The sequence below is a fragment of the Canis lupus genome, chromosome 4 (genome assembly GCF_003254725.2).
Source record: "Canis lupus dingo isolate Sandy chromosome 4, ASM325472v2, whole genome shotgun sequence".
NCBI classification, from domain to species: Eukaryota; Metazoa; Chordata; class Mammalia; order Carnivora; family Canidae; genus Canis; species Canis lupus.
In genome coordinates, this window is record NC_064246.1 from 47,296,295 (window position 1) to 47,322,038 (window position 25,744).

Consider the following 25,744-nt stretch of genomic DNA (forward strand, 5'->3'; position numbering starts at 1 on the left):
TAAACAGCTATTCACAACTGATAATAGGAATTACATATATTCAAATGTACACAAAGGTTAAATTATGCATTAATACTTCTTAAACGTTACCTTTTAAACATTCTATCTCCATTAAAGTTTTGGCATCATTGCAGAAATGTGTTATACAAATGTTAAATTATTACCTGTGGTAGAATTATATAGTAAGACATACATATATCTAGCTATCACAGGGGTTGACAAATCTGACCCACCATCTGTTTTTGTAAATAAAGTTTTGTTGAGATATAGCTAGGTTCATTTGTGTTCTTGTCTGTGGCTGCTTACATGAAACAGCAATAAAATTGAGTAGCTATGACAGAAACAATACAGTTTTCAAAACCAAAAATAGCTCTTATTTGACCTTTTACAGAGGAAATTTGCCAGCCCATGATATAGTATTTCAAGGTGGTTTGGTTTTTATGGCTGTGTAAAACAGGAATTCTACTTGTCTGTGTTTGGTCTTTATTACCTTTTAATTTTTTTTTTAAGGATTTTAATTATTTATTTGAGACAGAGAGCCCACAAGGAAGAGTGGCAGAAGGAGTCTTTTTGTCTTTTTTTTTTTTTTTTTTTAGGAGAGAGAGTCTTAAGTAGACTCCATGCTGAGCTTGGAACCCAACATTGGGCTTGATCTCACATCCCAGAGATCACAATCTGAGTCCAAACCAAGAGCTGGACACTTATCCAACCACAACACCTGGGGGACCCAATGTATGTCACATTTTAAAGTGTATATTCAGCTGGAATATGTGATTATTTTCACATCTGTGAAGCACAGTAAATACGTTAGCCTTTTCCCCTCTTAAAATGCTTTAATAATAATTGATTTAAAACTTTCTAAAGACTCATTCTGTATCAGCCAATCTGCCAGGAGATTTACATGCATTACACTGCTTAATTCTCACATTACTGTGAGGTATTTAGTCATAATTTCACTTTTTATGAGGTTACTGAGGCTTATGAAGGCAAGGTAACCTCCTCAAGGTCATGCAGAATCAGAACTCCAACATGTCTGATTGCAAATCTCAAGTCTTTGACCCAACTGTTATGCTTTAGTCTGTGCACAGAGTAAAATGTTAATTAAAAATTTTACTTGATTTTACCTATGTTTTAAAGATCTAAGCAATTATTTTGAGTTCATACAAATTTTCTTAATCTTCTTACAAACCAAGAAAACCTAATGCCCACCTAAATGAAAGGAGGCTGAGATCATTAATTTTTTCATTTTGCAAGTGCATATTGTGCCTCTATCCTCCACTACACACTGTGCTGGATGCTGAGGATAAACAAGTAATAAAAGACATGATCCCTGGCCTTACCAAGCTTTGTCCTAGTGGGGAGATAAGGAGAAAGAAGAAAAAAAGGCAACACACCTGATAAAAAGGAATTACACAGGCATGTGCCCGGTACTAAGGGAAGATGGAGGCTTCACAAAGCCATCGAGGGCTGAAACTTGATCAATAGTGATTGACCTGGATGGCAATTTGGATCCTGGCTACTTAGAACTCTCTAAGGATACAGAAGTGGTTTTGCCTAATTCTTAACTCTGTAAGCTTGTGTTTTAGTTGGGGAATACAAGATAGAATATTTCAGTCACTAACAACATAAGATATTACGTAAGGAAATGCTAAATTGCATGGAACAGCATAAAAGTACAATAGACATTAGGAGTAGTAGGGAATGGATAGAGTCTAGGGCTTGTCAGTGAGAAAATGAAATGGAAGATGAATGTTTAAGGATAAGCAGAGCCTGGCTAAACAGACAAGAGGGTATGTTGGGTAGGCTGAGCATCTTCAGTGGCCAACTGGAGCAGGAATAGTGTTTATGAGCTCTTGGCTCCTAAAGAAATTGGTTTCAACAAAAACAGTGTTAAGAGTAGTGGGGAGTGAAAGTCCTATTGCTGGCTTGAGGCAAGAATGTAGTTAGCTTTTAGAACTAGGTGGAAAGAGTAAGAATGCAACATATTTAACCAATTATAAGTGTTTGTGAAGAGTATATCACAATAATTCACTGCTTGAGACAAATTAAAAATATTGATCACTACTGAATCTGATACCAAAAAAACTGGAAACATTCATGGAATATCTTCAATATCAAAATGAAAAAGCTGGGGAGCCCAGGTGGCTCAGCAGTTTAGGGCCACCTTCAGCCCAGGGCCTGATCCCCAGGCTCCCTGCATGGACCCTGCTTCTCCCTCTGCCTCTCTCTCCCTCTCTCTCTCTCTTTCTCTTTCTCTCTCTCTGTGTCTCTCATGAATAAAGAAATAAAATCTTTTTTAAAAAATGAAAAGGCTACAGTACTTTAAAAATTAATTTATACCTTAAAATAAATCATCTGATTTATTATTCAATATAGGTAACTACCTCTGTATCTGACACTGTACAAATAAAAATTTCTAATTCATCATCACCTCCCTAAATTCCAGTCTAAGAGAGGAGTTAAGGTATAAATGAAATTATCACCCAATCAACCTCCATATTTAGCAAGAAGACAAGGGTCCCAAATGAAAAGAAAGGTTCATTTATGAGAGATTATTATAAAGGAAAGTGATCTCAGAGGAAACTAAGGAAACTAAGTTTTGCTGATAAAGTTACGTTTGAAAGGAATCTGAAAAACAAGTAAGTGTTACATAGGCAAAAAGGAGGTGAATGGTGGTAAATCTTACAAGAAGTATTCAGGCTGAAGGAGCATCATGTGCAAATCTCTGCAACAGGAAGAACACAGAATATTCTAGTTGTATGTGTGAATTTATTTGAAATGTATAGATATGCCCAGAGTGGTTATTGTCTCAATGTCCTACTGTTGAAATTAAATTTGAAATTTTCAAAGAACACATGGTTTTCTTTATTATTCAGATGTAAAATCTGGACATCTGGCACAAAACAATATAAGGTATACCTTATTTGGAAATGCTAGTCCATTTTGAAAACTGTGTGTTCCTCTGCCTGAAAATAGCACTTGCAGAATTTTACTTTCTTTCCACCTGAAGAGGAATGGAAAAATAATATATAAATCCTAAATCAGGAGTTAAAATACAGTGGGTCTTGAGTTGAACACATAGAGTCCAGAGGCTTTGATCTAGGTCACGTAATCATTTCTGTATAGATGACTTCAGTTCTTAAGTCAAAATCTTTTCCTTTTCCTTCCTTTTTTCCTTTATTCTTGCTTTTGTGTGAAGTTACTTATTTTTGGTTGTTACTTAGACACCAATTTTAATAACCATAACAATTACCGAAACTGCTCTTGATTCAAAACCAACATTTTTTCTATTTCTCTTAAACTTATAAAGTCAAGGTCAGTGGTTTTAATCTTCTTTCTTGAGCCTAAACAACTATGTATATCAATTTAGAAATCAGACATTTATTAAATATAGACTTTGCCTAAGGCATTACATTTTGCCAGTATGGGGTATCACCCTATTTCCATCAGGTGGTGCACAATCTAGTTGGGAAGCCCACATTTAAATTGTATATATAATTTAATTAGATTTAATACATATGTTACCTATAAAGATCAATATCACAAATAAAATAAAATGAGTTGATAATAAGTGCTTAGGACTTTAGACAGGTGATCTGCAGTATTCTCTATTGAAGTCTTTGTGGATAAGGAAGTACTTAGAACTAGATCTTAAATTGGATTAAGATACAGAGACAAGAGACCTGTTAAATGAGTCCTCAGGATTTTAATCCTGGTCTTTTAGATCTAATTGTCCGTATTTCTATCTATTTGCTGTATTTTCTCCCTAATAGCACTTTTTAATATTGTGGTCATTTTTGATCAAATTCTTTTGTAAACAAAATATCTTTTTCTTGTTGTTAATTTTTTCAGGAACCTTACTTTACACAAAAAAGTAATAATGAGGAATTGAATACTGAGAGATTAGTGAGAGATCAAGTAAAAGTTAAATTAACATGCATTCAATGCTCTCTTGGCATGGTTATTTATTCTTCCTTTTCCTATTTTCATAAGACCATCTCTTCCAAGGGGCATTAAAATTTGATCCTTAAAATAGATCATGATGTAGCTTGCCTTCTTTAATGTGAGGATTTTAGTGCAAAGTGAATTAAATCATAGAAAAGTATACTCCTGTTTGAACTTTATGAATAGTATAGGCTTTAATTCAACAAAGACTATTTTACAAGAGACAGTGGTAAATCTAGACTATCCTGTTTATCTCCGTATTTGACTCTACATATAGATCACAATTCTTCCAAACTTATCCTCTTCTTGTGAAAACAGCTACATTCATGCAGTCAAGTTTCATAGAGGGTTCATTTAAGGAATTGAGGTGGTACATTGGTTTAGAAAAACAAACTGAGGCCTACTTTTATGTATGCTTATTATTTGACAGATTAATTCTTGAGGGTGGGAGAGGGAAAAAGGGAAGAAGAATCTGTGTTTCCAGTTGTAAACTGGCTATAGTCTCAGGACTTGTGAAGGGACATTAGGAAAACAGTTTCATCATATGAATGAGAAAGGATACCAATAAAAAATACAATACTTTACAAAATAATGTCCTTGCACAGTGACAATGATAATCATCAGTAAAACATAATTTACTTTTATTCCAATAAATTGACTAGTGTATCATAAAAGTATATTATTTTGTTCCTCATTACAAACTAAATATGGACTATTGGATTTTATACTTTCTTTTATACTTTCACGAAGCATCTTTCTCCAGTAACTGTGAGATTTTAACACAAGGTTCAGGTAAGAAGGATGAAGTAAAGAAGAAAAGAAAAAAAAAAATGAGATCTAATTATATAAAATTTAAATCATTAATTGTCACACTCTGTGGTCAGAGAATACCAAGAATGGTTAAAAATGTGAACTACAATGCTATTATGATCATCTCTCAATTGACCACATCAACAAAAAGACACTTATAACAATCAAAATTTCAACTGTGTTTAATACTAGGATATTATTAGTACTCGGATTTGTTATATGCTGAATGTATTAAGAATGCACTTCATCCCAAATAGTGACAAAACTATTCCTGACCAAATGATATGTGATTCAAGGAATCTTCCTAACTTGTTCCTATCCCCTACATGCAATTCAATTAATATGTCAACCTGAGAATGACCATTATCTTCATATTTATCTCATGGTGATAATTTTTAAAATATATGATAGCAATTAAGCAAATGTTCACTAGATATCAGGGACTATTTAAAAGTTATACATTACTTTACTCTAATTGTTATGATATTCTTATATTTTTAATGCAGGTAGTGTGACCATAATTTTATAAATGAAAAATATGAGGCTTAGAGAATTTATCTTTGTCAAAGTAACCGCGGTGATGAGTCACTGAGCTAAAATATGAACCCAGATCCACCCATTTACAAATTAAAAATCAACCACCAAGTTATACTGTCCTCCATAGGAAGAATCATAAACACCTGATAGCTGCAGAAAGTCCAGTAGCTAGATTACAGAACCTTGGAGAACCACTTACTGGCTAAGCTGTTCTCTCTAAGCTTCATGTTATTTATCTGTAATATTGGGTTAATATTAGTACTTACAGTCTCATAGGGCTAAGGTAATAATCCAGTAATACAATGCATAGAAGTAACTTAATAGTTTAATTTCTATTATACATGCCCCTGAATGTGTGTGTATTAAAAGTGTATTAAAAGATAGCTTTCATTATTATTCTTAGATTCATATATCTGCATTTATAAACTTGAGTATCTTGGATTCACGTATCATAGCAGAGCTTTCGAAGTGTTTTCATACATAATGTATACATACAGATGTTATTTAACCTTTCATGTTTTATTTAATTATGATAGGCTTAACAGAAGTAATTTTATCTTATCTTATCTTAGGAATGACATAGACATTTCAGGTGCTGCAATTCAGCTTTGCTGTTGGAAAAAAAAGTTGCAGAATACTCTCTTTTTCTGCTAGGCTGGCTAGGTTTGAGATTCAGTTCTAAGTGCTTTGATGCTTAGTTTTAGTCACTGCATTTACTCATTTAAAATGCTTGGCTTTCTTTCTATATTTTTGTAGAATCAGCAACCTCTCTGTTTTTGTTCTTTTAACAACTGAATATATTTTGGACCTGATGTCATATGCACTCCCCCCTTAGTCTCCCTCCACCCTTGCTCCTACCCCTCAGGAATTTCTCCCTATCATAATAAATACAAACCTCTCCTACTTTGGCTACCTTCCTTCTTATCTCATTTGAGGAAAAGATCTCTATTTTATCAAAAACAGGAAACACCACTTGATTGTGTGTTTCTTGGAGTTACAATAATGTTCTATGAGTTCTATGAGCGTCCCTTCAGTGTTGGGAATATTGCTTTGTCTACGGTAAGTTCTCAATAACTTTTTTGCCAAAATTGTTGAACAGAATCTCAGTATCTACAAGCAAAGAACTAACTGTACAAGATGGTATCCATGGTTCATCAAATGACTTGCAAAAAAATGACAGCTTTTTTGGCTTAAGCCATAGAGTGATTTTAAGAAAGTTTTGGAAAATACAGAGAACATCAGAGTATTATAACAAATGCCCACAACCCTTTTCAATTTTTTTACTTTCCTTCATTCCTGAAAATCTTTCTCTCCCCATTTGGGCATATCTTTCCAATTCAAGTTTTAAAATATTTCTTATAATTTAAGTATTTGTACTCAATAAACAGTATTCGATGTGGATTTTATTATTTACATAGAGTATTATACTGTACCTATTCATTTTTTCACTCAACTTTATTTTTGAGACTGGCCATGTAAAATCCTATAGGTCTAGTTTACTTTAATTGTTACATAGTAATACATGACTTAAAGACATCACATGCTGTTTATCTATTCCCCTGTGATGGGACCAAAATGAATAATAACCAACAATGCTGAATTATATATTCTTGTATGTGTCTCCTAGTCCATATAGGTAAAACTCTAAGATAGATAAACCTTCAAATGGGATTGCCAGATTGTGGAGTATGGTTTCAACTATTGTGATGGCATATACTCCTTTTGCTCATAACCCATATTCAAAGAGCCAGAATATCCTAACAGCTATTCCTTTGAAGTCAGTCCAGAAGTTTACCTCTTTTCACCACCACCGCTAATGTCCCTTTGGTTAAGCTTTCCTCTCTTGATTGGATACTGGAGTGGCCTCTGACTGCCCTCCTTGTATCTACTCTTTCCCCTACAGGTTGTTCCCTACACAGTAGCCTCTGAAGTACTTTTGAATTTAATTCAGGTCCTACCACTTTTTTGCTCACAACCCTCAAAGGGCCCATTGAATTCAGAGTAAAAGATAAAGATCTTATAATGACTTACAAGTTGCAGCCACAACATAGAGCAGTTTCATCTCTTTCCTTTTCTGTTTTTTTCCTTGCTCTACTTAAGTAGTGGACACTTTGCCTGCACCTCCACCCTTATTCCTGAAATAGGAGTCAAGATTACTTCCTTTTACTTTAAGGGTGGGGTGTTCTGTGGTTCCTGGTTAAGGAGGGGTTTGGTCTTCCCTCAGGCCCCTAGCTTGGGGGAGGCAGACACTGACTTTGACTCCCCTTCCCCTGCTCAGTAGGGCAACAAGGCCCAAATTACTTGGATAAACAAATGTCTCAGAGAAGACAGTTAAATGCTCTTGTGATCTGTTTACTGTTCTGAGTTCCCCACTCACCTTTAACATTACAGTCAGCTTTTTCCCACCAATCCTGCCATGGCTCAGCCTCATGAAGTAATTTTTTTTCTTTTGTTTTAATTCACAAGTGTGCCCTTGGTGATGAACTCATATACATTTCTTTATCATTAAATTAATATAGCATACAATACTTTTAAACACCCATAAACTCTTTGTTTCTCCAAAAAAAGCAAGGACTCTCTTTAGCCTTCTTTTAAGAGAGAGAGAGAGAGAGAGAGAGTCTATTTGGAACAGATTTATTGAATGAGATGTCCTGCTTGTTAAGTTACTATCCATTTAATTGTGATTTTAGTGGTTTCTAGTCCTTCCAAAGGTATTCAAAACTGAAAATGTAATGGAGTTATGACATTACTTATAGATGCTAGAACTAAAAGAAAAGTGCAAAATCTTTCCACTATTTGGATTGTGTGAATAAACTGGAACACTTGTGGCATCTGCTTGAATTTCTGATAGACTCAGAAATACAGTTGATTTAAGACAGAGCAGCACAATGACAAAAATATATGGCAGCAGCATAAAGCTAACTGAATGAAATGAATGCTGAGAAATGAATTAGCCACTTTTAGATTTTTGGTTTAGGGTTTTTTTTTTTTTTTTTTTTGGTTTAGGTTTAAAGCTATAAAAACAAAAATGTAAAAACTTCCTTAATTCTTTACTACGAAAAAATTACACAAAAGTTACAGTTTCTTTCCTTGACTTTCCAATCTTATTACCTAGAGGAAGCATTTGTTAGAAAGTTAGCACCTATTTCGGATTCCTCTATGTATGTTTACATATACTTTTCACAAAACTGATACCATGGTACATATCTATGCTGTATTTTGCTTTTTTTTATCTTAAGTGATTATCATGCAAATGCAAAACTTAAATAATTTTAAAAACTGTGAATGGTAGTACAGCCATACATTTTTATTGTACAATTATAGTAAGATATATATAGACACCAAGGGAAATTAATACCCACAGATAAAATTATTATTTAAAAGCTGCTTTAAAAATAAATAAATAAATAAATAAATAAATAAATAAATAAAAGCTGCTTTATAATTTCTTTTAAGATAATATTGTTTTCCTTTTCTTTTTTTTTTTTTTTTTTTGTTTTTTTTTTTTTTGTTTTTTTTTTTTGTTTTCCTTTTCTTCTCAAAAATATTTACTATGGAAAATATAGATGTTTGCTATTCTTTTCAATTATGGCACAGAAGCTATATTTATATTTTTGTAGTTTTGGGGGCATAAAAATTTAGCAATTTGCATTCACTTAAAAATTGGCATATATCTTTAAAGATGTTCTAATCAATAATATTACTGCAAGGGAAATGACCATTCTAAGGTTTTGCTACAATGTATTTACTGATTGTGAAGAAATCATCCTCACTCCCTTTGCCTCAGGGACTGTTCAGAGGTGAGAAGTTGGAGCTGTCCAAGGTGGAAGCCCTGAGCCACTTATGACTTGGATACTTAAATAGAGCTAGTTCAAATTGAGTATTGATAAGAGAAAAACGCATACTGGATTGCAAAGACTTAGCATGAAAAAAGGAACATCTTTTTAAATAATCTTATCGATAGTGTCATACTACTTATATGTTGAAATTAAGACATTTTGGTACATTAGACAAATGAAATATATTACTAAAATTAATTTCCTCTGTTTCTTTTTACTTTTGCCATGTGGCTACTAGAAAAATAGAAAGTACATTTGCACTCTACATTCTATTACTATTGAATAGTGCTAGTCTATAGTCTTGGTTTTGGTTTGATTTATTTCTTTGTATCAATATACTTCTCTTTGAGAAATCAAAATGCAAAGTGAACAAAGAACAAAGTCACTGAACAAACTAACTGACCTAGATGCAGCCAAGAATTTTTCCAAGGGCTCAGGGAACTCACTCTAGATCCCCAAATCAGAAAAGTAGAAGCCTACACAGCTGATGTACATTTTAATATTCCTTCACTTTCTTCTTCATGTGATACCTATGGGATACTGAGGAACCAGCCAGTGGAACAGGATATGCAAAGGCTATACAACTGGGAATTCCTGCACCTTACCTTTATGCAAAAGAGATGAATAACAAGTAAGAAAACATCAGTGCTATGGTCTAAATGTTTGTGTTCCTGTCAAATTTGTATGTTGAAATCCTATCTTCCAAAGATGATGGTATTAGGAGGTAAGACTTTACTAAATAATGTTCTTACGTTAGAGACCTAACGACTCCCTTGCCCCTTTCGTGTGAGGACAAAGCAAGAAGGCACAGGCTATGAAGAAGAAAGAGGGGACTCAGCAGAATGTGATCCTGCTGATACCTTGATCTTGGATTTCCTGGCCTCTAGAACTGTGGGAAATAAATTTCTGTTGTTTATAAGCTACCCAGTCTCTGGTATTTGGTTAGAGCAACCCAAATAGACCAAGCTAATCAGCATTCATTAAAACCAAAAACTGCTTTGGGGTCATGCATAAATTGAATACAGTTTTCTAACTATATGAATTCAAAGTTCACACTGGAATCCCTTCTGAATCAAAGAAAGATCCTAAACAAGTATGATTCAGTTTTACTGAAGTATGATTCAAGTATGATTCAGCTATACTACAGTATAGCTTATGCTTTTCTAAATATTGAAAAATAATAATCCCAACGAGTTGATTTACAAAATTTCTTCATAAAACAGAATATTCAGTTAATTAGCTTACCTTGTTTCCAAACATGTTTAATAATAGGTGTGTCTCTCTTAGAATATTTTAAATTTTAGCTTTGGGTAGAAGCAGTGTGGGTTAAGATAAATGTGCTAACAGATAAGATAATCAAGGTATTTGAATTCTTAGCTGTAACTGGTAGATGGCCTTTTACAAGTTGATTTCCTTCTGGATCTCTCTGCTCCTCAGGTTTATACTAGGACAGCTAAAATGCTGTAGTTTTATTTCAAAATATTCTCTAATACAGTTCTTGAAGAATTCTTAAAGAAATTCAACTAAGAATATAAATTATAGAGAAGGAAAAAGACATAGGTAATAGTCAAATCTTCTCATTCAGAGATGCTCCCAGGCAATTTTCAGGGATTCCAAAGAATTCTGTTTGAGAGTTCTTTTGTACTAAACTTGTCTGAGTGGCAGGGTGTGCTCCCTCAGTATCAAATGAAAGATGAGCACTGAATGATACATAGGTTATTTGCCATTCTTAACAGTAACATGTCTTTGAATGAAGTTTATCATTTTAAATTATGACAGAGCTGAATATTTTAAGTTTTGTCATTATAAATATCAAGAAAGGTATGCACCTTCATCTGCCCATCCTACTGTCGGTTGCCCGCTGCTTATTCTAGATCTCCATGCCCATCCCATAGACTTGCTAAAGGGACATTTTGGGTAACAATGTTTGGCACATGACCCTTCACACTCAACCTAAGCTGAGGGGACCTAGAATAGATGTGACTCGAAGGCAACCAAATAAGGTCAACCAATGATTTATGTGGTGACATGATTCAGAAATATGAATTGAGCCTATTGACTTTCTTCTCTTGGGAATGTGATCTAACAATTGATTAGAGAATGAACTGATTTCCAACAGAAAATGTATGTGGAAAACCAAGAGGTGAAAATGAACTCTGAGATGGGATTGAGAATGTAGACTTGTTTACAAACTGAACAGATCAGATGAAAAGTCAGGAAGATTCCATAACAAAAATGCTAAAACAAGCTGTGGTCAATTTCATTTTTAGTAACTTTATTTTTGTGCTATTACATCAAAACCAAAAATACTTAACTAAATTACACATCACCAATTACGTTGTTCATTCATGATTGCACTATTATAAAACACTATATACATATTAGATTTGACACTGCCTCTTACTGTGTATGAGTTTGCATTTCTGTAAAATGGGAACAGTAAAAACACTATCATGGAATTCTACCAGGAATCAAATAAAGTAATATAGGCAAAGAATCTTCTGATTGGTGGATAAAGGGCTCAGTCCTCAACAAACTATCTTGCTAAATACCTGGCTTTTCACTAGGACACATTTTATCATTGCCCTTTGACTTGGCAAGGAAGATAATTTCTGCGCCTATAGAATATGTGAAATAAGCTGCACAGACAGATCATTATATTTTAAACAATCATGATTTTTTAAAGAAATCACGTGTTGGCTAAAACAGGTTTTTTTCCCCTTCTTTATGACATGACAACTGAAATCCTCTACTGTACCTGAACTTCAACTACAACAAAATAAGTGCCATTACACTAAGCAGGATAACAAAGCCTCTCTATGTCACCACATCCATCAGGTAACTTCTGATCATGTCTAGTAATTTCGTACCAAAAAAAACCCCAACGTATGGTAGTCACAGAATATAATCAGAAATACAGCTTATATTGGACAAAATGTTACTTCTCAGGTTTTAATGGTTCTATTGGTTATATAAAAGCATTCATAAATTATTTAAATTAACATTTTATTGGTGCCCCCAAATCGTTTTTGACTGAAGGAGTGATGTGGTTGAGTCCTGCTTACTACAGTAATTATAAACATCCTTGAAAGTTTTATATGAAAGACTGCCAGAGGAATCAGGTATAATATAAAGAGTTAAGCTATGGCTGCACACAGCATACATAAAGCAGTCAGGGCCTTCAGGATGATGCCTTAGTGAATACTCTGGGGATCAAAACAGTTTAGATGTGGCTGTTGATGCTAATAGTCTTTATGTTCACAGAGTCAGAAAAGAAATGATACCTTCCCTATATGAACTAGGGATTTCTTTTTATTTTTTCCTTTTATGTTTTTAAACATTTTTTTTTTTTTTAGTTGGCACAAGAAAATGCAAGGAAAGAGACTGGGAATTGGTGCAGGTCTACAAAACCTGACATGATTAGATCTTTCCCTCTCTTACATTATCATTGGACTAGGGATGATTCATAAACATCCTCTTGAGAAACCTACTCCCTTAAATAAAATGAATTTAGACTACATGTAATTTGGCTGATAAAACAGTATTAAAATTAGAATCACATTTAGACATATGCATTATTTCCAAAATGCCAAATAATCCAGATAGATGGGAGAGAAAAAGGAAATGAGTTCCTTCTAAAATATGTTATCAGATAAACTTTCAACAAATTACATTGAATAAGAAAGTAGAGAAACATGGAATAATATAATAGGACATACTAAAAATTCATCCAATTCTAAAAAGTTTCATGGAGAGGAACATTTTCAAACTGCCTAAATGGTACATGTGCATTTTGCTTTTTCTATGATCATGAAAAGAATAAAATAAGACAAACACATGCCTTTTCCATATCATTGTGTACTTAACAAGCAGTGATCTGTCAGCATCACTTTAAAAGTCTAGTTGAACAGACTGGATCCTTATCCTCCAAATGCTTACAAAGAGAGGGAGACAATCACTGATATGCTTAAGCTCCACTGTATCCATCGTTCAAACTCATGTCACCTGAGAAGTCTGTAAGGGAGGGGGAAGAGTGCTTCTCTGAAGTGCCCACACCACAGGTCATTCACAACAGAGCTCAGAGACATCTACACAATGCAGTCAATGATTGGCTTACATTTAAATATTATTTTTATTACAAAATAATCCCTGAGAATTAAAAAACCAAATTCCAAATAAATACCAAATTCAGTACCAAATCAATTAAGGTATAATCAAACAGTGAAATAACCTTAGGAGAAAGAGTAATAATAGCATATATGATCTAATGTACTTTTTCATAAACATGCTTGTCTCCAACCTTATTTATAATCATTGCTCTGGCATTTAGCCCACCTAAGACACAATATTTGAACAGTTCTCTGCAGCTGTTTCAGAGCTGCAGGTTGATGGAGACATGGGATATCACTAGGTGTTGGAATTCACAAACCAATTAAGATTAGTACAAGTTCACATCTCCCTATCTCCAAGTGTGCATTCTTTCTCATTTTGAAAGAATATCCATTTTTATTGTTTAGAGTTCTTAATACTTAAACGACAACAAACTCTGTACTTTTCAGAGTAAAGAAATATTAGATTGTGTAGTTGAAGTAATATTTTTATTCTCCAGTACAGGGAAATTAGTGGGTGAGGGATGAATAATTTTCTATTTTGGAAAATGATTAAAAACCCTTACAAAAATTAAGGTAAGAACTCAATATTAAATTTTAACCTAGCATGAAAACGCTTAAACTCAACAGTAACTTAAAATACGACTGACTTTCAACATTAACCAGGGACCTTGTCCAAATTAATTCACTCCTTGGATAAATGTATTAGTAACAAACTTTCTAACTCTTAGACTGGAGTGTTAATGTACTGATTCCTTTTCCTCATAGCATATTCCAGTTGTTCAGTTCACATGCATTATAAATAATAATGAAAGCTTTATATTTTTTTATCTGGGAAAATGTATATTACTTTACATCACTTTTGATTTCTCAAATGAATTACTGTAGCTCTTTGAAAAATTTTTGAAAATACATCTTTGGAGTTCACTATATTAGTCATGTCTTTGGTGTTCTTTATTTTTATTTTTTGACAATAACAAAATTACCTAATGTCATTTCAAGTTCATCCCATTCCATTTACACATGTACGCAGAGCTGGGGTAATTCACTTATGTAGTTCAACATCTCTTTTGTTGCAGATGGTAAATGTGCAGATTTCTCCCTTAAGGAAGAAAGTCTTTCATAAAATAATTGCATATTCTGCTCATTTTTTCTCTTTGCTGATGCTTTTGTATTGTTATTACACCCTGTCAGATTAGTAATTAGCATGCACCCTCCATATGACATAAATGCATTTTTCCTGCTTTCGTAAAAGCCCCTTTAGCAACTCATAGCATATAATAACTCTAGATGGCAAAGAAAGAGGAAATAAATAACAGGAATAACTGCAAGAGCAAGTGCAGCATTAGATTGGTGCATTTCTTTTGATCAAGGAGTCGAATTGCAAGTGCTTCCTAAAGTAGGTGCTAGAACCTAGAAAGGTATGCAACCTTTGCAATTATTTTTTCTAATTTCTATTTGAATAAATAATTGAATGAATGGCCTTGATCTGTAGAAGAAAACTGGCTGAGTAAGAAGAATATCCTACTAAAAATCATTCTGAAAAGAAAAAAAATAATGAAAGATTAATTCACAGGTGTACTTTAAGTGGAGCCTAAGGATTCAAGCCTAAAACAGAGGAGTTTTTGCCTACTAGCATCAGATTGAGATTATGTCCACCGAAAATGAAATTATAGGAGGGCTGACTAACACATACTCATATTTGGGAAAAAAATTAATCTGCTTGGCTATCTTTTCCAAAGGGAAAATAATTCATTAAGCAATAACCAACATGATATTATTCTGTGAAATTCTTCTACTCTAACTGTGGAGCAGGATTGTTTAATTTGTAGAGTTTACTGCAAAATGAAAATGCAGGGCCTCTTGTTCAGAATTAAATTTTCAAAATGGCAATAGCAGAGCTTTAAACCAAGTAGGGGGTCCATCTAAGTGTGGGGAGCTGTAAAACTATGTGTCACATGCCTATGAGGCTAAAGGCTGACTTCAGTGAACGGACCTTAGGTAGGCTACTCTCAAATTAGGCCAGCAATGAAAGCAAGAACTCAAAGCACAATGTAGTCACAACTTGATTCTGATCCTGGCTCCACTGCCAAAGTGTGACTGTCAGCACTTGGGTTTAGGTTATTGACCTAGACCTCAGTTTCTTTACCCCTAAGGCAGAGATCACAATGTATAAAGAGCCCTTTTCATAATACCCACTATTTGTAAGTACTCAGTAAACTCTATGTTTATCTAACATAGCATTTAATATCTAACATCTAACCATCAAACATCACAACTCATTGAGTTTGAGTCAAGACAGAAAATAATTTGCACCTCGATGTTTCTGTGTCTCTTATTTGTTATCCTTACTGACGTTTTACTTAAATTGAGTGTAGTAATATAAAAGAGAACTACTATTTAGTTTAGCATTTGCATGGTGTTTTTTTTCTTTTGGTCAAAATATTCATTCACGATATAAGTTAAATCATGCTCTACATCTTACTTAAACTTATACAGTATTTTATGTCAATTACATCTCAATAAAACTGGAAAAAATAACCTATTTAAAGCTAATAAAAATGAGTTTATTCCTTTTTATTTAATTAACATAATCGAAAAACAGCTACCTCCCAGGACTGTGTTAAGTAGCCAAATATGGTAAGTACCTAGGAGCAGCTATCTGAATTGTTGAAAAGAGTTCGGAAAGGAAATGCCTCCCCCTGGCCATGAGACTTATTTCATGTTTCCAGTGTTAGTGGTGCTGACCATTTATAATTATTGTCGCAGTGATAGTGAAAATGTGACATGATATTAACCATGATACAAAGCAAATGACCACATTCCTTCAATTGCAACACACAAAGCACAGATTGATTAACAGCCTTTGGATGGAGAGAAGAATAATGAAAACATTACCACATTGTACATACATATGAATATGAAGACCCAGTCTGGTTTCTAAAATATTAAAATACTTTATATGCATGCTAGCACTAAACATTTTATTCACATTATGACCTAATCACAAAAGTTCATTTATTTGCTCACTTAAGGGGATATATGTATGTGTGTGTGTGTGTGTTTGTGTCCTATGTGTAATGTAATGTATATTAATGTTCTCATGACTACAAAGATAAAAATTATTCATTCCTTCATTGATTCATTCCACAATATTTATTGAGCAGTTATGTGTGTCAAGCGCTATGTTAGTCATTGGGATTTTAAAAAACAACCAAACTAGACGGAACCTTCTACTCCCATGGAGCTTACATTCTACAGGGAATGATTTTCATTAAGCAAAATGAATAAGTAAAATATAAACTAAACAAGATAATGCTAAGAATTACAGAGAAATATGTTTTTTTTTTTTAAGGAAGATTTGGAATTTGGAAATTGATCATTTAAAATAGGTCGTCAGAAATTAGATAACTTAGAGTTCTTCCTTTGATATTCTAACAGAAATAGTGACTCATTTGTTCTAAGACCTAGATTGAATATAATCGTGATTTTTAGGATGCCTGGGTGGCTCAGTGATTGAGCGGCTGCCTTTGGCTCAAGGCGTGATCTCACATCGGGCTCCCTGTATGGAGCCTGCTTCTCCCTCTGCTTGTGTCTCTGCCTCTCTCTCTGTATGTCTCTCATGAATAAATAAATAAAATCTTTTAAAAAATCGTGATTTTTTCTTGTTTGATTAGTATCTACTATGAGTCCTTCATTAGGCTAGGCATTTGGAAAGTATTTAACTGCAAATAAATAATAGTTCATTTTAAAATGTGGATTATCTACTTTAAGGATAAAGAAAAGCACATCTGAAAACATTTTACAGATGTATACAAAATATATATACAAACATGATACATTATACATATATCTTAGTGCTGAATTATGTGGTAGATACATAAGTACAGACCATGCTGAGAGATAAAGATGGATAATTCATATTAGATTCTGGAAGACTCATCTCTTCCTAAAGTTAGGGAGACATGTTGTAATTAGGTATGTGTGAGAGTGTGTGTGTGTCCCATCTAGTAAATATTGAAAAACACTGGCACCTTTCCTGGGATGTGGGAATATATAGCATGATGAATAAAGAAGCAGTAAGAAAAAAGGTGCTCAAAAAAAAAAAAAAAAAAGAAAAAAGGTGCTCTTTCATTCCTTCAATCCGTCTGTCAAAGGGAGAGGGAGTGTTTTTATACAGAAGTGGTTCTCATTTTTAAGTAGATTGTAATTATTTCTGAAGATTTTGTTATTTCTATAAAACTCTGTTCATACACAGATAAATCCATACCAACCTTCTCCCAAATTACTGGGTATATTATTCAAAATCCTTAATGAAAGGAGACTTTCTGCCAAGGTTTTGCTAGAGATTGTATCGTTGCTTATTGAAATGTACCATAATGAATACATTATAAAGGGGCAGACCTGTAATTTAACCTTGGGGAAAAATAACTTCTAGAAAGAAAACTAAATTGTTGCACATTTCAGGATAGTAGCATAAGCAGGCCAGTGGAAAGTAATCACTCCAATATCCATAATTTAAGGTTAAAAGTTTGATATGGATGATATTTTGTTTTATTGTTTTGTTCTCGTTCACTTATACTAAATCTCCATATTTGGATACTATGATCTAATTATCTGTATCATAGCAGGCTGGTTGAACCAAATACAAATTATTATTTTTTTACCCCATACAACTTGAAGTTCTAATTAAAATTAGGCCACACTAATAAGATATCATAGTCACAATAGTTCACATTCTTACAATTGTATTTTTAAAATTCAGGTAGAGTAAAAATACTTTTTCAGTGAGAGGAATCTCATTAACTTTTATAGAAATAGTGGGTCAGATTTTTGGTATTATATAGGTGAATAATATAACCTTGGAAATACTGAAATGGTTTAAATGATTCATAGCTATTAATTTTTATCTGGCAGATTCTTAAAGAATTTGTTGATAAAACATATTTTTATAATAATAGGCTTATTCACTAATGGTATTTGCATGCTAAATATATAAATTATAATAAATGGAGAGGATGGCATTCTCATGAAAAAAGTAAGCCAACTATAAGATAAAACATATTGTTTTCTGTTTGAAATAATAACTATTCAAGTTCCTTACTTTTGAGTGAACACATGATAGGTTCTTTTTTAGTTTATTCACATACTTTCTTTGAGCCAGTCACTGTTTTAGGCTTTAGTCTATAGGGACACAGCAATTAACAAAATAGTAAAAATCCTTGCTTTCCTACAGTTTACATTCTGGTAAGAGAGAGAGATCATAATTAATAAGTACATAAAGTACTAAAATTTCAGGGCTCAGTGGTTGAATGTCTGCCTTTGGTTTAGGTTGTGATCCCAGGGCCCTGGGATTGAGTCCTACATCAGGCTCCCTGCAGGGAGCCTGCTTCTCTCTCTACCTATGTCTTTGCCTCTCTGTGTGTGTCTCTCATGAATAAAAAAAATCTTTTAAAAAATTACTAAATTTTCAAATAATGAGAAATATTTTAAGGAGAAACAATAAGAGGACAGGAGTGACAAAAGAGAAGGATTATCGTAGAGAGGGAGGTCAAGGAAGGCATTTTAATGGAGATAATGTACTGGCAGAAGCCTGGAAGATAGAACTTTGGAAACCATTTGAAGATCTGAGAAAAAGCCTCCAGGAGAAGGAATAAGTACAAAGATCCTGGGTCAGGATTGAACTTGGTGCCTTTGAAAAGCAAGAAGATTAAGATGATGAACCTAGTGTTCAAGGAAGGGAAAGCAGGAGACTGGGTCAGAGAAGACAAGGGTCAACTCAGGAGAGGCCATGTAGACCATGCTGAGTTTGGGTATCTTCCAAGTATGATAGCAAGAACTGATCAGTGTTGAATAGGATTCTGGTGTGATTTATATATATATATTTAAAAAGAGCACCTAGTTTCTGCAGTATAAGGATTGAAGAAGTGAAATAAGCTGGTTGCTGGACATGGGCAAATGATGAAATGGCCTGCATCATGGTACTTAGGGTGCTAACGGCCTAGGGGGTGAGATATAGTACATTATTGTGCTGCTCAGAAATCTACAATGTGTGTTTCTGTATCAGGGAGAGGGAGATAAGTTTTTTGATGATGTTGGCTATGTCCAAAGAAATTCACTTAAATGATATGAACAGAAAGAAACAATCATATTTCAAGGTTAATCACTGGCCTACTTGTAGACAGTTACAAACTCACAATTATTTGTGCAGTCTTTGTATCAGGTACTAAGAAGGAAAAAAAATGTCCAAGGAGGAATATTTTGAGTGGTGGTCATTTATTTCTTTGCTGAGGAAAAGTAGATTCACCCATATAAATAGATAAACAGAGATTAAGCTCCTAGATATATTATTAAAAAAGAAAAGGAGAAAAGAGAAGCTTGCAATCACTGCCCTAGTGACTATGTATTTATGATCACCTAAACAGCATCTATGTGCAATAATAATAGCATAAAAGTGATGGCTACATTTTTGAGTGTCAGTTACTAAACATTGTTAGGTGATTTGCTTTACCTCTCCTCACTCTGTGATGTGTACATTATTATTACCCCTGGTTCTAAAGTTGAGGATATTCAAGTACAGAATGTTTAAGTACGTTGCCTACCCAGGGTGATGGAGCCAATAAATGGGAAAAGCTAGGGACCAAGCCTAGATATTTTTGCTCTGCATCACTGTGTTACTACTATTGGTTAATTCAGCAAACCTATTTTCTCTTGAAAAGCTAAAAATTAGCAGCTGATGAAGACTTTGCCTGTTCCCCTGGTTATTTTGAAATACAGACACAGCGCCTGTTTGGTAGTGGCATGCAGCAGGGAGACAGCTTACAGAACAAATACATCTCGTTGCAGGACGTGTACTGACCATTTTCAAGTCAGCGAGTCAATACAACCACCAAGGACGTAAATAAACCAAGTGACAGCATAATTAATCCTTTGTACACAATCAATGAGGAATAGTAATGTTTCTTGGGAAATGGAATATAGTAGAATGAGTCTGAATTTTCCCCGAGCACAGATGTTGAGTCGCCATTCAATGAATCCTCCCTGGAGGAGACTGTAACAAATACACAAAACCTCTCAAGGACAGCCAGGGTTGTAAATTGTGGGCTATAAAAATAATAATATAAATATTGTGCCAACATTTATAATTTATTTGCTGGACTCACAGGTGAGAAATAGGGGTTAGCTGACAGGTCTAATTTGAACTAGTGTTGGCAAACCCATGCTGCACACTAAATCATTGCTTTCTGTGTTTCCTTTAGCTTAAAATATATATAATAAAGCACAAACAAAGCTACTTCCTTTGGACAAATGAAGCTGTGGACACAGATTTTTGCAATGTTACATTACAAAGTTACTAGAGTGCTATTACCTTGACAGTTTTTCTTCACTTATACTGGGAACTTTGTGCAGTTAGAACATTAGATGAAGGCAGAAAAGCAAGAGAGAATTATTTTTAAACACATGCCAAATTGCATAGTTTTGTTTAATTTGGCTGAAACTTACCATTGGAAACTCAAAATCGCTAACTGAAGAAGAATACCACTGTGACAGGAAGGGGTCATTAAAAGAACAGATTTGAATAATTCAATACATTTTTTATTTAATAAATGGAATAGTTTACATTAAAAAAAGAATATAGATTTCAAAAGATCTTTCAGCTGATTTCATCTGTGTCTTAAACTAATAATCTTGGGCAAGTCATGGAGTCCCCAAGGGCCTATATAGTTTAAGGAGTGCATGCTACCCTACTTAGACTCATGAATAACATGTGAGACATAACTAAAGGAAGGGTAGTATTGCTTCACATTCATTGGTGCCCTCTGGTTCCTAGCTGGACAGCATTGGTAAGCATTTTAGTCTACGCACCTGAGTTACCTCATCTTGTCAATGAGGGTAATAAAACTTACCTTTGAGAGTTTTTTAAAGATTAACGAAAATATCGTAATGCATGTAAATTTGTGAGTATGGTATCTTAGAGAAGCAAGAGCTTAATCATTGTTAGCACTATACGTTTTCTGTAGATGATAAAAGGTAATAAACCTTCAGTAAACATTTACTGAACAAAGGAATAAGTATGGTTAGAAGTTCCATTGGATCTTTATTAGTTTTCTGTTTAGAAGTATTTTGCTATATAGTTTGTAAGTTTGTACAAACTGATGATATGATGAGTAAGCCACAAAAAGACAAATCTGTTATATCTGCTTGATGATATTAGGCTAGCATACATGTAAATGTTTGAGGACCACCTCATCAAATGCACAAGCTTTTATGAAGCGGAATGTATGTGACAACACCAGACTCTATAAGCAAAGAGACAAAGTGATGGAAGTAAAAGGGCTACTTGGAGACCTCCATATGTTTACTGTTTCAGTCCTGGGCCAATTTAGTCTCTTATTTCATCCAAAGCTCATGAAAGGCAGACTATCTTGTCCTGATAAAATGATCACAGACAGCCTTTGAGGGATATTAATCCAACAGAGATGAGTCAGGTAGAGTGAACAGCTTGGAAGGAAAAGGGGAGACCCTCAAGGAAACAACTTCATTAGCCCAGTGGTTAAGTGGCAAAGGTCTCAGCAAGTGTGATGACCTTTCTGGAAATAAAATGAAACAGATGGTGTGGGTGTTGGGCTGGGGTAGCTAAATATTGCATGCATCCAGTAGGATCATGCTTCCTCATTTTCTGTCATGATTAACTGAAAGGCATGTGACAATCTGAGGTATGAGTGGTGAATTTCAACCATCTCTGATGTGATTATTGCAGGGTTATTACTGGTAGAGGGTGGTAACATTGCTGAATATCTAAAAGAAAACCTTCAAAGTTGAAAATCTAAAAATTTTCTTGTAGTTTTAATATACCAGAAGTCTTTCAATAATTAAATAATATCGTGTGTCTTCTTTCTGGGAGTAATAAATATCGGTCCTGAATATTCTCATAGCACACACAGTAATATTAGAAATTTAGTTCCATAGAAATAATTTTTGTCATATTTTGAAATATAAATTAAGCTCTAGGGTAAGAGGCTACAAAAGACAGGGTCTTTCCTTTTCAAATGACTGTAAATTATCGATATATTTCAGCTTTGGGCCATATATTTTACACAACATTGTGTACTTATCACAGATCCTCTCTGCTTTGTGAGTCAAGAATCCTGCTGGCAAATTAACAATAGAATGTTAGAGAAGGTTATAACACTTTAAACATCAGTTTGTCTGCATTTATCCAACTCCGTAATCTCTACTGTGGATATATTAGATTTGTTTGTATTTTTTAAATCTCATTACAACTTTTTGAAAACAGGAAATTGCTTCTACTATGAAAGATCAATGTGTTCTTCACTCCAGCATTTTCAACAATGGCTTATCTGTGCTGATGTGGTAATGGAGATCAGGAGGATATGAGAATGAGTTTAGGTTCTCTAACAGGCTTTGAAAAAAAAAAAAAGTCACTCAGCAGAAAAACCACAATAATTATGAATTCTTGAACTAAATGATGCTTATCCAATTAGATTGTTCAGCTGCCCAAAGGAGCAACCTCTCAGGATCATACCCACTTTTGTTGCAAAATTATTTTTTTGAGGGGGAGGAAGAAAGGAAGAGGGTTTATAAGATCAAGATACACAGATTTAATTTAGAGAAAACTGTATTATATCATGCTCTGTAATTAGGAATGGAAAAAAAATCTTTTGAGATCTATCCCAAAACATAAGCCAAACCATTTCAAAATGGAAATGATTTCAAAAATGTAAACCTAGGATTTTTTCATTTTGTTTCATTTTGGTCAGAAATAGCATGGGATGAATTAGATAAACTTTAGAGACATTAGAGCCAGTTAACCTGCTCACAAAATAAGCATGTGATATGGCCAAGTTTGCTATAGGTTTGCATCTTCTGCCTTTGTAAACCATTCATCATGACTTTTGATCCAATCCTTCTGCCCAGATTATTATTCTTAATCCTTTTTCTCCCTTTCTAAAAAATGTCCTCCCTTTCTAGGATTTAGCGCCAAACCTTAAAGCTTGGTTTCTAGCTGTCTACTGAATTCTACCTAGAAGTTCCATAGGTAACTCAAATTTCATATACTTAAAACTGAACAAAGCATTTACCAATCCCTTAATAAAAATTCTTATTTTTTAGCTTTATTTCTAGTGCAACTTATTATCAAGCCTAAATTTATTGCAACTCCCCTCTTTAACTATTTACCTACAAAGGATCCCTAATGAATTTTCTTCAGAAATTTGACCCCAGGTCGGGACAACCCCCTTCCTATTTAGGCTTTCATTGATGTTCAGTAAAATGAGAGGAATTCCCAATACTTAATTGCTTCTTTCTGCTATCAATCCTCTACTTCCTTGACAAAGTGGTCTTGACAAATTCCATAGGTTATCCCATCATTCACTCCTTGAAATTCTTTGATGATTCCCATTGCCCATAGGATAAAGTATTGAGATCGTAGCAAGACTAAGAGTCTCTTAATGAATTGGCAATAATGTTAAATTACCAAATCTCTCAGTTCCCTCCTTCTTCAGACCTACTTCTCATTTCACAGAAAGTATTTTTTGGTTTATGTTTTATAAATAAATTCTGGATACATCACATTAAGATATTTATTCCCTCAATACACTGAATCTAAATTCTAACTTTTTTCTATCATACAAGTTGCATTAAAGCAGCGTTAACAAAATAACAAAGTAAAAAGTTGCACAAATATCCCAAATTCCACTTTTTTCTAATCTTTTCTTATTCTTATCTATGAACAAAAGCATCTTCTTAAAGATGGTTGTAGTTATAAAATGGGTAAAATTTTGTTCAGCTTATTTTTAATATATACATATTTTATTCTAGGATTCCTTTTTTGCAGTTAACTTTCCATTGAATTCCCATTTGCATCTAGAAGGACCCAGTTCTCTTGCTTATCATCACTGATGTGAATGGTGTGGGAGTTTTAATCGGATATTTTAATATTCCTTTCTTAGTAAATGATAGGAGACAAATCAGTAAGTTTATGAAAAACTTAAACAGCACTATCAACCACTTTGACCAATGACATCTATAAAATATTCCATTCAATGACAACAGAATATATACTTTTTTCAAATGTACACATAATATTCATCAAGGTAGACCATATTCTGGGCCATAAAACAACTCTTAGCACATTTCAGAAAATCATACAAAATATTTTCTCTGACTATAATGTAGTGAAATTGGAATTCGACAACAAAAAGACTTTTTGGAAAATCTCCAAAATATATAGTAAATTAAACTCTTTTTGAGTAACTAATAGGTCAAGGCAGAAATCAAAAGGAAATTAGAAAATATTTTGAAGTGAAAAATAATTAAAACATAAAATATAAGAATTTGTAGAGTGCAGTAAAAGCAGTGTACAGAGAGAAATGCATATCAGTAAACATTCATACAGGTCTCCCTTGACTTATGATTGGATTACATCCCAATAAACCCATCCTAAATAGAAAATATTGTTAAGTCAAAGTGCATTTAATACACTTAACCTATTGAACATCATAATTTAGCCTAATTTATCTTAAATGTGCTCAGAACACTTATAGCAACCTACCATGGATGAAACTATCTAACACAATGTCTGTTTTATAATAAAGTGTGCATCTCATGTAACATTGAATACTGTACTGATAGTGAAAAACGGAATGGTTGTATAAGTACAGAATGATTGTAAGCATACCAGTTGTTTACCCTCATGATCATGTGGTTGCCTGGGAGCTGCCACTGCCCAACATCACCAGAGAGTATGGTACTATGTATCACTATGCCGGGAAAAAAACAAAATTCAAAATTTGAAGTATGGTTTCTACTAAAATGGGTACCACTTTCACACTATCATCAAGTGGAAAAATTGTAACTCAGAGACTACCTGTGCTAGAACAAATAAAAGGACTTAGTTAATGATTTAAGATTCCAACTTTAAAAACTTAAGACAGGGCAGCCTGGGTGGCTCAGTGGTTTAGCACCTGCCTTTGGCCCAGGGGGTGACCCTGGAGTCCTGGGATGGAGTCCCATGTCGGGGTCCCTACATGGAGCCTGCTTCTCCCTCTGCCTGTGTCTCTGCCTCTCTCTCTCTCCCTGTGTCTCTCATGAATAAATAAATAAAATGTTAAAAAAATAAAAATAATAAAAACTTAAGACAAAAGAGTAAATTAAACCTGGGCAAAAGGGCAAATTAATCTAGTCAGCAGAAGGAAAAAAAATAAGTGTAACAGCAAAAATCAATGAAATAGAAAATAGTTAAGGACAAGAGAACAATCAATGAAACCAAGAGCTGGTTCATTGAAAAAACAACAAGATAGATAAATCAATTACTTGACCGATAAGAAAAAATATGGGACATCTGTGTGGCTCAGCAGCTGAGCACCTGCCTTCAGCTCAGGGCATGATCCTGGAGTCCCAGGATCAAGTCCCGCATCAGGGTCCCTGCATGGAGTCTGTTTTTCTCTCTGCCCATGTCTCTGACTCTCTTTCTCTCTGTTT